We start from the raw sequence: 12,947 nt of genomic DNA, 5'->3' as shown, positions 1-12,947 counted from the left end.
CTAAATTTTGTATTTAAAGTTTTTTTTTTTTTTTGAGACAGATCCTCAAGCTGTCCCCCTGGGGGACAGTGCTGTGGCATCACAGCTCACAGTAACCTCCAACTCCTAGGCTCAAGCAATTCTCCTGCCTCCACCTCCCAAGTAGCTGGGACTATAGGCACCTGCCACAACGCCCGGCTATTTTTTGTTGCAGCCATCATTGTTGTTTGGTGGGCCTGGGCTGGATTCGTACCTGCCAGCTCAGGGGTATGTGGCTGGCGCCTTAGCGGCTTGAGCCACAGGCGCCGAGCCTGTATTTAAAGTTTTAAGAATTATTAATAAGTAGTCACTATTATATGCCTCTCATGGCTACAGATATGTTATTTTTGTGAGAAGTCTCCAAAGCTGTCTTTGTCCTGCTTCTGTGTACCCAAGAGAGACTTGTTTCTTTAAAATGGTAAAGGAACCTGGGAACAAAGAGTGAGCACCAGCCTAATTTTAAACATTCCTTTCCCTTTCCTTCCCTTCTCCTCCCCCTTCCCCTCCGTTTGCCCTCCACTTCTTCCCTTTTTTTGACATGTTCTCACTCTGACCCTCCCCGCCCCCCACAGAGCAGTGGCCTCATCATAGTTCACTGCAACCTCAAATGTCAAATGCCTGGGGTCAGGTGATCTTCCTGGTGCAGCCTTCTGAGTAGCTGGGACTTTATGCCTTTGTTCTCTGCCTCCTTTTATTCTTAATATTTCCTTTGAGGCTTGGCATCTGTAGCTCAGCAGCTAGGTCACCAGCTACATACACCAGAGCTGGCGGGTTTGAACCCAGCCCAGGCTTGCCAAACAAAAAATGGCCAGGCATTGTGGCAGGCACCTGTAGTCCCAGCTACTTGGGAGGCTGAGTCAGAAGAATCTCTTAAGCCCAAGAGCTTGAGGTTGCTGTGAGCTGTGATGCGACAGCACTTTACCCAGGGTGACATAGTAAGACTCTGTCTTAAAAAAAAAAAATTCTTTGAATTTATCAAATGCTTATTGCTTCTCAGGTCTCTGCATATGTTCTTTCTTTGGATGCCTAGCTAATTTCCTCTCTTCCTTTAAATTTCTCTTTTTCTTTTTTTTTGTTAAGCAGGTCTGGGCTGGGTTGGAACCACCACCCCTGGTACATGGGGCCGGGTCTTTAATGTCATAGCTCACAGCAACCTCAAACTCTTGGGCTTAAGTGATCCTCTTGTCTCAGTCTCCCAAGGAGCTGGGACTACAGGCGCCCACCACAATGCCTGGCTATTTTTTTAGAAACGGGGTCTTGCTTTGCTTAGGCTGGCCTTGAACGCCTGAGCTCAGGCTATCCATGCACGTTGGCCTCCCAGAGTGGTAGGATTTCAGGCATGAGCCACTGTGCCTGGCCCTGAAAATCTCTTTTAAAATATCACCATCTTGGCTTTATCTGCCTTAATTTCCATGCTTTGTACCCCTGCAGTTGTTTGTGAAAATACGGTAATTCTAGTCAGAAAGGGGTAAGAGGAGAACAAGGGCTGTGAATTTGCCCATTTCTACCAGGGAATTTGAAAATATGCTGTGCCACTTAGTGAAAAAAGATGACTGCCTTTGAGTTGCAGCAGAAGTGAATGATTTGCCGGGGTCATAATGGTTGTCTCATCAATTTTACCTTCCCCCTTTTATAGTTGGTTAATTTTGTTTAGATGTAGAAGGGTGATAAGGAAAACACATCAATATTGGGCTGACTTTTACTGAGGGAGGATGTGTGCATTTTGCTCATGGCCTTACTGCTACCTAAGACTGTATTTAATTAAATTAGTAAAGCCTAAATTGCTGTAACAGATTGAAAATAATGGGTCAGACACAATAGGCATTTATTTCTCACTCTTAAGAGCAGTTAAGGTGTATGGTCCTCAATGGTGGGTGGTTCTTTTCCAAGTAATTTCTGCCGTCTTGTGACTCTGTTATTCCCTTTGACCAGTGGAAGAGGAAAGAGGAGGTGTAAGCGCCACACCAGCTTTCTTAAAAGCCCTGACCATAACTGGGCCAGGTCCTTTCCACTCAACATTCCATTGGAGAGAACTGCTAATTGCACAGGAAATTGAAATGTGTAGTCTACCAAGTACCCAGCCACAATCCCATAACTGGAGAATGAAAAGCATTCTCTATTACAGTGACCTTTGTACAATCATCTTATTTCTGTAGATCTCAATTTCTAAGGTATAGAGATGTATACTGAGAAGATTTATAACACATATATCCTTTTTCTTAGTAATTAAATGAAAAAGGCACAAAGTGTCTCTGTTGTTTTTCCAATTACCTTGTTTCAACTCAGTTTTGAGGGAATAGGAGATGTTAAAGGTAGTTTTAATCATTGTCTGCTCTGTAGCTTTACTCAAGTTCTGGGTGTAAACTACCTCATAGTCTTACAGCAGCACTTGGAAGGTTATTATGTGAGATGAAGTAATTCTGAGTTTATGTGCTAGTACGAAGTTATAAATATGTTACTATGGTATTAGTTACTTTTGAAATGTTAAGTTGAGAACTTGTTTATTCTACATTTTAATAGAATTTTAAATACAGGTATGCTTAAAAACAAGAAAGTTGGCATCAATTTATTCATAAATTTATATGGTGTTAGCATTATGAATTCAAGGAAATTGTCTTGATAGTTTTTATAACTGAAGTTTGATACAGAACAAAGTTGAGTGATGGAGTTGAATTTTATTTATTTATTTATTTATTTATGTTGCAATTTGGCCAGGACCGGGTTCTAATCAGCCATCCCTGTATATGGGATCAGCGCCCTACCCACTGAGCCACAGGTGCTGCCCAATGGAGTTGAATTTTTATATGAAGATACAATTTTTAAAATTTATTGAACCCATTCTGCCTTTTTCTTTGGAAATGATAACACTAAAGATTAAAGTGGGCTGGGTGTGGTGGCTCATGCCTGTTATCATAGCACTTGGGAGACTGAGGTGGGTGGATTGCCTAAGCTTGCAGGTTTGAGACCAGCCTGAGCAAGACCCTGTCTCTACAAATTGAAAAACTCTAGGTGTTGTGTGTCACGTGCCTGTAGTCCCAGCTACTTGGGAGGTTGAGGCAAGAGAATTGCTTGAGCCCAAGAGTTGAAGGTTGCTGTGAGCTGTGATGCCATAGCACTCTATGGGGGAGACAAAGTGAGACTCTGTCTTAAAAAAAAAAAAAAAAAAGAGATTAAAGTAATTTAATTTTAAATTAAAGTAATTTAATTAAAGTAATTTAATTTTTTTCTTATTCTACAAAATAATAATTTTAGTTTTTATTTTAAATTCTCGATTCTGGGGCGGCGCCTGTGGCTCAGTGAGTAGGGCGCCAGCCCCATATACTGAGCATGGCGGGTTCGAACCCAGCCCTGACCAAACTGCAACCAAAAAAAAAAAATTAGCCAGGCGTTGTGGCAGGCGCCTATAGTTTCAGCTACTTGGAAGGCTGAGGCAAGAGAATCGCCTAAGCCCAGGAGCTGGGGGTTGCTATGAGTTGTGACGCTACAGCACTCTACCGAGGGCGATAAAATGAGACTCTCTCTAAAAAACTAAATAAAATAAATAAATAAGGAAATAAATTCTTAATTCTGTTTAAATTTAAGTAGAATTTTTTTATTTTTTGCAGTTTTTTTTGGCCTGGGCTGGGTTTGAACCCGCCACCTCCGGCATATGGGGCCGGCGCCCTACCCCTTTGAGCCACAGACGCCCCCAAAATTTCAGTAGAATTTTGGTCTGAGTGATTGTGATCAAAGTTGTTTGCTGATGATATACTGAAGTTATATGTATATGTGAGTGTCAGAAGAAATTTTTCTTGTAAGAAATGTCTTGCCTAGGGTGGTGCCTGTAGCTCAGGCGGCTAAGGCGCCAGTCACATACACCAGGTTCGAATCCAGCCTGGGGCTGTCAAACAATGACAACTACAACCAAAAAATAGCCACTATTTTTATAGACACTACAGGTGTCTGTGGCAGACACCTGTAGTCCCAGCTACTTGGGAGGCTGAGGCAAGAGAATCACTTAAGCCCAGGAGTTGGAGGTTGCTGTGACTGTGATACCATGGCACTCTACCCAGGGTGATAGCTTGACACTCTGTCTCAAAAAAAAAAAAAAAAAAAAAAAAAAAAAAAGTCTTGCCTGAACTCCTAGCTACTTGGTAGGCTGAAGCAGATGGATTGCTTGAACCCAGGAGTTTGAGTTTCTTTGAGCAAGGCTAACACCAAGTGTTCTGACCCAGACAACAGAGTGAGACTCTATTTAAAAAAAAAAGGGCGACACCTGTGGCTCAGTGGGTAGGGCCCCAGCCCCATATACCAAAGATTGCTGATTTGAACCTGGCCCCTGCCAGCTAAAACAGCAATGACAACTGCAACAACAACAAAAAAAAGCCTGGTGTTGTGACAGGCATCTATAGTCCCAGCTGCTTGGGAGGCTGAAACAAGAGGATCACTTGAACCCAAGAGTTTGAGGTTGCCGTGAGCTGTGATGCTGCAGCACTCTACTGAGGGTGACAAAGTGAGACTTTGTCTCAAAAAAAAGAAAAAGAAAAATGTCTTTAGTTTACAGATATGTATACAATAGAACCTCCATATTTGACCACCTCCTGACATTGACTACTTCTTTAAGTTGATCTGATTTTCACAGATGGGACACGCACCGCATGTGTGTATCAGTACAATAGGCCTAGTTCCTAATGGTGACCAGTTTGTTAAGTTGGGTGGTCAACTTACAGAGGTTCTACTATGTGTGTGTGTGTATTTATACAGAGTGTACCAAAAAAAGTATACACATTTTTTTTTTTTTTTTTTAATTTGGCCGGGGCTGGGTTTGAACCTGCCACCTCCGGCATATGGGACCGGCGCCCTACCCGCTGAGCCACAGGCGCCGCCCAAAAGTATACACATTTTAAGAAAGGAAAAACCTGTATTAAAATTGTAATACTCAAGTCATGTTTGACTTCTGCAATTACAAGAGATATAAGATACAAAATACAAGATAACAAACATTATCAGTGTATATTGAGTATTGCAATTTTAATACAGATTTTTCCTTTCTTAGAATTTGTACACTTTTTTTTGAACCCTCTCTGTACATAGGAAGATGGTGTTATCTACATACACATGTTTTTAAGATACAAATGAATTCCTGACTATAGTAAATTGTATATTTGATCTCAGTCTAATTTTTAACGCTGCATTTATCTTTTGCTGTAACAAACCACCCCAAAAGTTATTGGTGTAAAGCATGGATCTTATTTTCCCTGGCTCTGTGGTCAGAAATTTGGATGGCCTACAGCACAGTCAACTTTTCTTTGGCTCAACTTTTCTTTCTCAAGTGGAGAAACTTGAATTCTAAGGGTTGGGGTTATTGCAGACTTCGTCACTCAGAAGTCTGGCTCTTGGTGCTGATAGTAAGCTGGGGTTGGTCAATACACCTACCCATGGCCTCTTCTTTGTTCTGAGCTGTCTGACTGCATGATGGGTACCTTCTAAGAGTAAGCATCTCACAGTTTTCTTAAGAGTAGCAGACGGAAGCTGCAGCTTCTTAAACCTGGGCCTGGAAATTGGCAGAGCTTCACCTCTGCTGTATTCAATTGGGCAAGAAGTCACAGAGTCCAGATTTAAGGAGAGGAAACATACTACTCCCCCCCTCTATGGGAGAAATGTAAAAGAATTTTGGGACAGTGTTTTACAATCACCACAGGTCATGACAACAGAGCTATTTATCATGTAATTGCATGTTTCTCTTTCTTTTTTTTTTTTGAGACAGAGTTTTACTATGTTGCCTTTGGTAGAGTGGTATGGCGTCACAGCTCACAGCAACCTCTAACTCCTGGGCTTAGGCGATTCTCTTGCCTCAATCTCCAAGTAGCTGGGACTACACGTGCCTGCCAGAACGCCGGCTATTTTTTTGTTGCAGTTTGGCTGGGGCCGGGTTAGAATCCACCACCTTTGGTATATGGGGCTGGGGCCCTACCTACTGAGCCACAGGTGCCGCCCAGATTACTTAGATTCTTAAAGCTTCCTTTCATTGCTAACATTTTATCCAATACATTTTTTTAATTTAATTTAATTTTTTAAATTAAATCATAGCTGTGTACAATAATGCAATCATGAGGTACAATGAGCTGGTTTATATACAGTTTGAAATATTTTCATCGAACTGGTTAATATAGCCTTCATGGCATTTTCTTAGTTATTTCATTTTATTTATTTATTTATTTATTTTTTGAGGCAGAGCCTCAAGCTGTCTCCCTGGGTAGAGTGCTGTGACATCATAGCTCACAGCAACCTCCAACTCCTGGGCTCAAGCGATTCTCCTGCCTCCGCCTCCCAAGTAGCTGGGACTACAGGTGCCCGCAACAATGCCCAGCTATTTTTTGGTTGCAGCTGTCATTATTGTTTGGCAGGCCCCAGGCTGGATTCGAACCTGCCAGCTCAGTGTATGTGGCTGGCGCCTTAGTGGCTTGAGCCACAGGCGCCGAGCCATTTTTTTCTTAGTTATTGTGTTCAGACATTTATAGTCTACATTTGGTATATCCAATACATTTTAATCCCTTGAGAATATTTCCACAGTTTCCAGATAGTGTCAGTTTTAGCATTGAAAAGTAAAGTCAAATGGGCCTTCAACAGTTGCTATTAGTTAAAATATAAAGCCTAGAAAAAGTGTAGGTTTGTTTTAATAGCTGCATTCACTCAGGATATCTATTTTTAATTACTTTGGTGTTGTAGTAGTGGTGAAATGGATATGAATGTCATTTTTCAGCTTTTTGTCCTTAGTCAAAAATTTATTTGTGAAAGTAAGCAATGTGGGTGGGTATAAATTGGTAAAACGAAAATCCTGTTCCATAACAAAGCAGCATTTGAAATGGTGTGTTAAGAATTAAGAGGAGAGGCTTGCAAGTAGCTAAGGTACCAGGTACATATACCTGAACTGGCAGGTTCCAGTCCAGCCTGGGCCCGCCCAACAACAATGACGGCTGTAAGTAAAAAATAGCCAGGTATTGTGGCGGGCGCCTGTAGTCCCAGCTACTTGGGAGGCGGAGGCAGGAGAATCATTTGAACTCAGGAGTTGGAGGTTGCTGTGAGCTGTGATGCCATGGTACTCTACCCAGGGCGACAGCTTGAGGCTCTGTCTCCCAAAAAAAAGAAAAAGAAAAAGAAGAGGAGAGGCTCAGCATCCATAGCTCAGTGGTTTGGGCGCCGGCCACATACACGGGGTCTGGCGGTTCAAACCTGGCCCAGACCTGCTAAACAACGACAACTACAACAAAAAAAAAATAGCCAGGCATTGTGGCAGGCGCCTGTAGTCTTAACTACTTGGGAGGCTGAGGCAAGAGGATCACTAGAGCCCAAGAATTAGAGGCTGCTGTCAGCTGTGATGCCACAGCACTCTATTGAGGGCAACATAGAGAGACTCTTGTCTCAAAAAAAAAAAAAAGAATTAAGAGGAAAGTGAAAAAATAATCTGTATTTAGGTGTGTGTGTGGTAAGGGTGTGTTTCTTGAAGTGGTGTGTGTGTTTTGTATGTGTGGGTGTGTATGGTGTATTTGTATATGTGTGGAGTAAAAAAAAACTAATCTGAATGCTGTAATTGAGGTTTTTGAAACTAAATATTGTGTATAGAGAAATGTTATAAATTCAGTATCCAAAAGCTGAATTTAAAGCATAAACAGATAAAGATTTCAGATGTCTTGGGCTCCTAGATTTAGTGACATGATTTCATTTGTTATACGTCCAAAGCTCATTCCATTGTGTGCAGGTTATAGGATGGGGCAGTGATGCAATGAGGGGGTTTCATAACAGCGATACTGTGGTGCTGCCTCCACTGTATTGGTGAGGTACCCTGATCCCCACACCTTGCCATCCCTTGAAAAGTTCAGGCAGCTATTTTCCCTTTCCCAGACTTTCATCCTCATCTGTTATAGTCGAGGCCCTGTGAAGTTGTAGAAAACACTGCACCAGACATCGAAGTCTTTAGTGTTCCTGTGTTTTTTTTTTATAAGATTGTAAAATGCTTACAAACTTTAATAATTAAAATTTACAGGTTAATATTTAAAAAGCTTTTTCTAATTGAAACGTGACAAGAAATTTGACAGCGAACATGCTTTGTAAAAGCTGAATTATGAAATGATTCCAAGAATTCTTTAGTGTCTCTGTGTTTTATTCCCTTCAGAAGTGGAAGAATGAGCACCATCTGAAAGAAACAGAACAGACCTGCCTCCCACTTGTCTCTCTCAGCAGATCTAAGTACAGATCTGGTACAGACTGGGATGCAAACTGGTCCATGTTTTATTTTTGTAATCCCCTCATCCCCCAATCAAGTGTGTGATACGGTATCTTAAACAGAATGAGGGCTTGCTAAATATTCATTAACATGAATTCCAATCATTGCTCCTCTTTGTCCTTCTGTGGTTTTCCTTTCTTCTTGGTTAAGGCATACCACTGAGACGATACCATTAGCTTGCTTCTGGCTTACTGTGTCCTCTAGAGGCAATTGGCAGTGAAAGACTTGGCAATTTTTTTTTTTTTTTTTTTTTAGTCCTTTTACTTTCAGTAGTAAGGGAGAAATAAAAGCTACACACAGAAGCATTTTGTAGTTCATGGCTGGATAGGGAAGAAAATTGGCCTCCAAGGAAAAGGTTTAAAACGAACAAATGATAAATACTTGTACATACTGAACTTAAACCAGTGTGCAAAGGAGTAATCCTGAAATGGCTTGGGAGAAATGCCAGCTTTATAGGATGCTCTTTTAATTTTTATGTATTATAACTTATTTTCAAAATGACTGTAGACAGAAATAACCAAAAGATTTTAGAGCCTGGAATAGTGCTTTTTCTACAGCTGTAAGCTATTTAAAATTCTTCTCATGTTACTGTTTGCCATCCAGATGGCTTTCTGGCACTGGTTCAGTTCCTAGATGTGAGGGCTGTTGGTTAGTTACTCACCAGCATCACCACACACTTGTATAATTCGGCTAATGACTCACTCTCACTGCAGTTACATGCGGGTATCCTTTGCTACACAAACAGTCATTCCTGATTGTCATGATGTCACTTGTAAATAAGAGCCAGTATTGATTGGATACCATTTCTGGAAGGAAGATTTGTCTGTTGGACTTATCATCACTGGTATGAGAGAGACACAAAAGCTGTCATCCAGACAATGGGGCTTTTGTCTAAAATATGTATTTGGATGATGGGTATAAAAATGTATCCAATTAGCTAGAATTATTTGGATATTGCTTTACTCCTGTGCTGCTGCCTAACATGATTAAAAACAAAAAAGAGTTTACCAAGTAAGTCAGCTTGTGGGTGGGATGTTAGGTAGAGGGAAGGGGTTGCTGTCTGGGAGAAAAAGCTAAGGAGTCTGCTGAGATATAGGCATTTTGACCTGGACAGTGGTTTGTTTTGCAGTAGGTGTTTGTTTTCCAACTGTACAGTTACATGTTGGGTAATTTTTCTATTTTTTTTTTTTTAATAAACAAAAACGTTTAAAGTGAAAAGTTTAAAGGCTCATACCTGTAATACCAGCACTTGGGGAGGCTATGGTGAGAGGATTGCTTGAGGCCAAGAGTTTGAGACTAGCCTAGGTGTGGTGGCATGCACCCGTAGTGTGAGCTAGGCAGGATGATAACTCGTGCCCAGGAGTTTCAGGTTGTAATAAGCTAGGATGATGCCTCTGTACTCTAATGTGGGCAACAGAGCAAGATGCTATCTCAAAAAAGAAAAAAAAAGAAAAAGAAATAAAAATTTTTTTTTTGTTGTTTTGTTTTGAGACAGAGTCTCACTCTGTCGTCCCTGGGTAGAGTGCCGTGGCATCATAGTTCACAAGTAGCTGGAACTATAGGCACTCACCCAACACCTGGCTAGTTTTTGTATTTTTAGTACAGATGGAGTTGGTCTCAAACTCCTGATCTCAAACAATCCTCCTGCCTGGGCCTCCCAGAGTGTTAGGATTATAGGTGTGAGGTACTGAGCCCAGTCAAGAAAAAAGTTTTTTTTTTTTTTGGAGAGACAGTCTTACTTCATCACCCTTGGTAGAGTGCCATAGGGTCACAGCTCACAGCAACCTCCAACTCCTGGGCTTAGGTGATTCTCTTGCCTCAGCCTCCCGAGCAGCTGGGACTACAGGCGCCTGCCACAATGCACAACTATTTTTTTGTTGCAGTTTGGCCGGGGCTGGGTTCGAACTCACCACCCTCGGTATATGGGGCTGGCACCCTATCAACTAAGCCACAGGTGCCGCCCAAGAAAAAAGTTCAAAAACAGAAAGTACTTTCTGTAGGAGAGAATTCCTGTAGCTATATCTTCAAAGGCTGGAGAAAGTCTCTCTCTCTCTCCCTCCTATATATACATATATCTACATACATACACACACATACATGCACACATACATACATATTTTTATTTTAAATTATTATGGGCACATAATAGTATTTTTTTTTGTGTGTGTATGTGTGTGTGTGTGTGAGAGAGAGAGACAGTGATAGCATCTTGCTGTATGCTGTATTGTCAAAGCTGGAATGCAGTGGTGCCATTATAGCTCACTACAGCCTTGAATTTCTGGGCTCAAGTGATCCCTGCCTTAGCCTTGCAAGTAGCTAGGACTACTGCTACAGCTGTGCATCACCATGCCTGGCTAATTTTTTTGGAGAGAGTCTTACTCTGTTTCTCCATGCTAGAGCACCATGGCTTCGTCCTAGCTCAGAGCAATTTCAAACTCCTGAGCAATCCTCCTGCCTCAGCCTCCTGAGTAGCTGGGACAATAGGCATCTGCCACAATGGTTAATTTTCCTATTTTTAGTAGAGATAGATGAACAGGGGGCATTTCACTCTTGCTCAGTCTGGTCTTGAACTCCTGAGCTCAAGCAGTCCTCCATTTTGGCCTTGTGGAGTGTTAGGCCATGAATACCCCACCTGGCTAATTTTTAAAAGTTATTTTGTAGAGACAGGGTCTCATTATGTTGTCCAGACTGGTTTCCAACTCCTGACCTCAAGTGATCCTTCTGCCTTGGCCTCCCAAAGTGCTGGGATTACAACAGTGAGCCATTCTGCTTGGCCATCAAGAAAGTCTTTTATCTATTTAGAGAAATAATCATTTTTACCTTAAAACATGGTTTTGGTCAAACATTGATTGAAATAGGCTTAACAATTAGTGCCAGTTACCCATTCATTTGGGCTTTAGGAAGGGAGTGGTGAGAGGAAAAGACAATGGGAATGAAATATATGTTTTATGGACGTGTTCATTTGCGGTAATTTATCTCTTGTTGATATTAGAGTATATGTAATTGAAAATTTAGATTAGAAAAGTGGAAAGTCGACTGAAAACTAGAATTCTGAAAAGATTTATGATTTATGAGCATTACTTTTTTTTTTTGCCCCAGCTAGAGTGCCGAGGCATCATCATAGCTCACAGCAACCTCAAATTCCTGGGCTCAGGTGATCCTCCTTGTCTCAGCCTTCTGAGTAACTGGTACTGTAGGCATGGGCCAGCATGCCAGGATAAGTTTTGTTTTTCTGGTGGAGGTGGGGTCTTACCATCTTGCCCAGGGTAATAGGCTAATCTTTTTTTTTTTTTTTTTTGGCCAGGGCTGGGTTTGAACCCACCACCTCTGGCATATGGGTCCGGCGCCCTACTCCGTTGAGCCACAGGTGCCGCCCGTAATAGGCTAATCTTAAACTCCTTAGCTCAATTGATTTTTCCTCCTCAGCTTCCCAGAGTGTGGCATTATAGGCGTGAGACATGGTGCCCAGCCTCCATATCCCACCTTCATGCTTAGCTAATTTTTATTTTATTTTATTTTGTCACACTCTTAGATTTAAAACATAGTAATTTATACTTTTTTTTGTAGAGATGGGGTCTCATTGTGTTGTCCAGGCTAATATTGAACTCCTGATCTCAGCTTGTCTTCCTGCTTGGACCTCTCAAAATGCTGGGGAACTTTGATGATTTTTTTATAACCTTTGTAGGAGAGTTCTTAACATTGTTTAGACCCGAGAATCTACAGAGTTAAAATTTTTTCATCAGCTTAGATAGTCTGATGAAATAATACCAATAATGATTTTCCTTTCGACTGGAGTACCAATGTTATGGATTATATATGTAGATTTCTTTTTATACTTTTATCTGGCAAAGATTTCTTAAAAGTTGCTGAGAAGGTGAGTTATTTAAAATTTTTAAATGCCTTTTAAGTAAGAAATGCTAATTTATTTCAAATATTGGGTTTCAGGAAGGGACTGGTTCAGTGATTATCCATGAAGGAGCAAGAAAAATACTAGGGTAAAAAGTTTGAATTGTAGAGCTTCCTATGGTCACATGTTCCCATACATTTTTGAGATTCTGTGCAGTTCTAAGCATGTCACAAAGTCCCTGTCCCTGATCCTCAAAATTTAATAATATTCAATGAAAACCATCTAGGAATCTTTTTTTTTTTTTTTGTAGAGACAAGAGTCTCACTTTATGGCCCTCGGTAGAGTGCCGTGGCCTCACACAGCTCACAGCAACCTCCAACTCCTGGGCTTAAGCGATTCTCTTGCCTCAGCCTCCCGAGCAGCCGGGACTACAGGCGCCCGCCACAACGCCCGGCTACATCTAGGAATCTTTTTGTAGGTGACCTGGGCTGGTATCCTCAGATCACAAGAAGTCTCAGATCTCTGGGGTTAGCCTTGATTTAAGTAACTTTAGAGATGCCTAAATCCCTACCACAAAAAATCCTCAGTAGAGAAAAACATCTTATTAATTAGAAATGAAAAACACTGATGCTCCAAAGCAGGCAATGGATAACAATTAATTAATTTTTTTTTTTTTTTTTGAGCCAGAGTCTCACTGTATCGCCTTTGGTAGAGTGCTGTGGTGTTACAGCTCACAGCAGCCTCAAATTCTTGGGCTTGAGAAATTCTCTTGCCTCAGTTTCCCAAGTAGCTGGGAGTACAGGCGCCTACTACAACTCC

The 12,947-nt window shown here is 41.3% G+C and overlaps 1 protein-coding gene and 1 pseudogene across 4 annotated transcripts in view; one reads left to right on the top strand and one right to left on the bottom strand.

Annotated features, from left to right (window-relative positions):
• Positions 1-12,947, top strand: part of PIK3CB (phosphatidylinositol-4,5-bisphosphate 3-kinase catalytic subunit beta) — a 202,107-nt gene that overhangs the window by 48,682 nt on the left and 140,478 nt on the right. The window lies entirely within an intron of this gene.
• The window catches only part of LOC128591418 (60S ribosomal protein L15-like), a 39,025-nt pseudogene that overhangs the window by 20,766 nt on the left and 5,312 nt on the right, over positions 1-12,947 (bottom strand).

The sequence above is a fragment of the Nycticebus coucang genome, chromosome 8 (genome assembly GCF_027406575.1).
Source record: "Nycticebus coucang isolate mNycCou1 chromosome 8, mNycCou1.pri, whole genome shotgun sequence".
Classification (NCBI taxonomy): Eukaryota; Metazoa; Chordata; class Mammalia; order Primates; family Lorisidae; genus Nycticebus; species Nycticebus coucang.
This window is presented reverse-complemented; position numbering and strand designations above follow the sequence as displayed.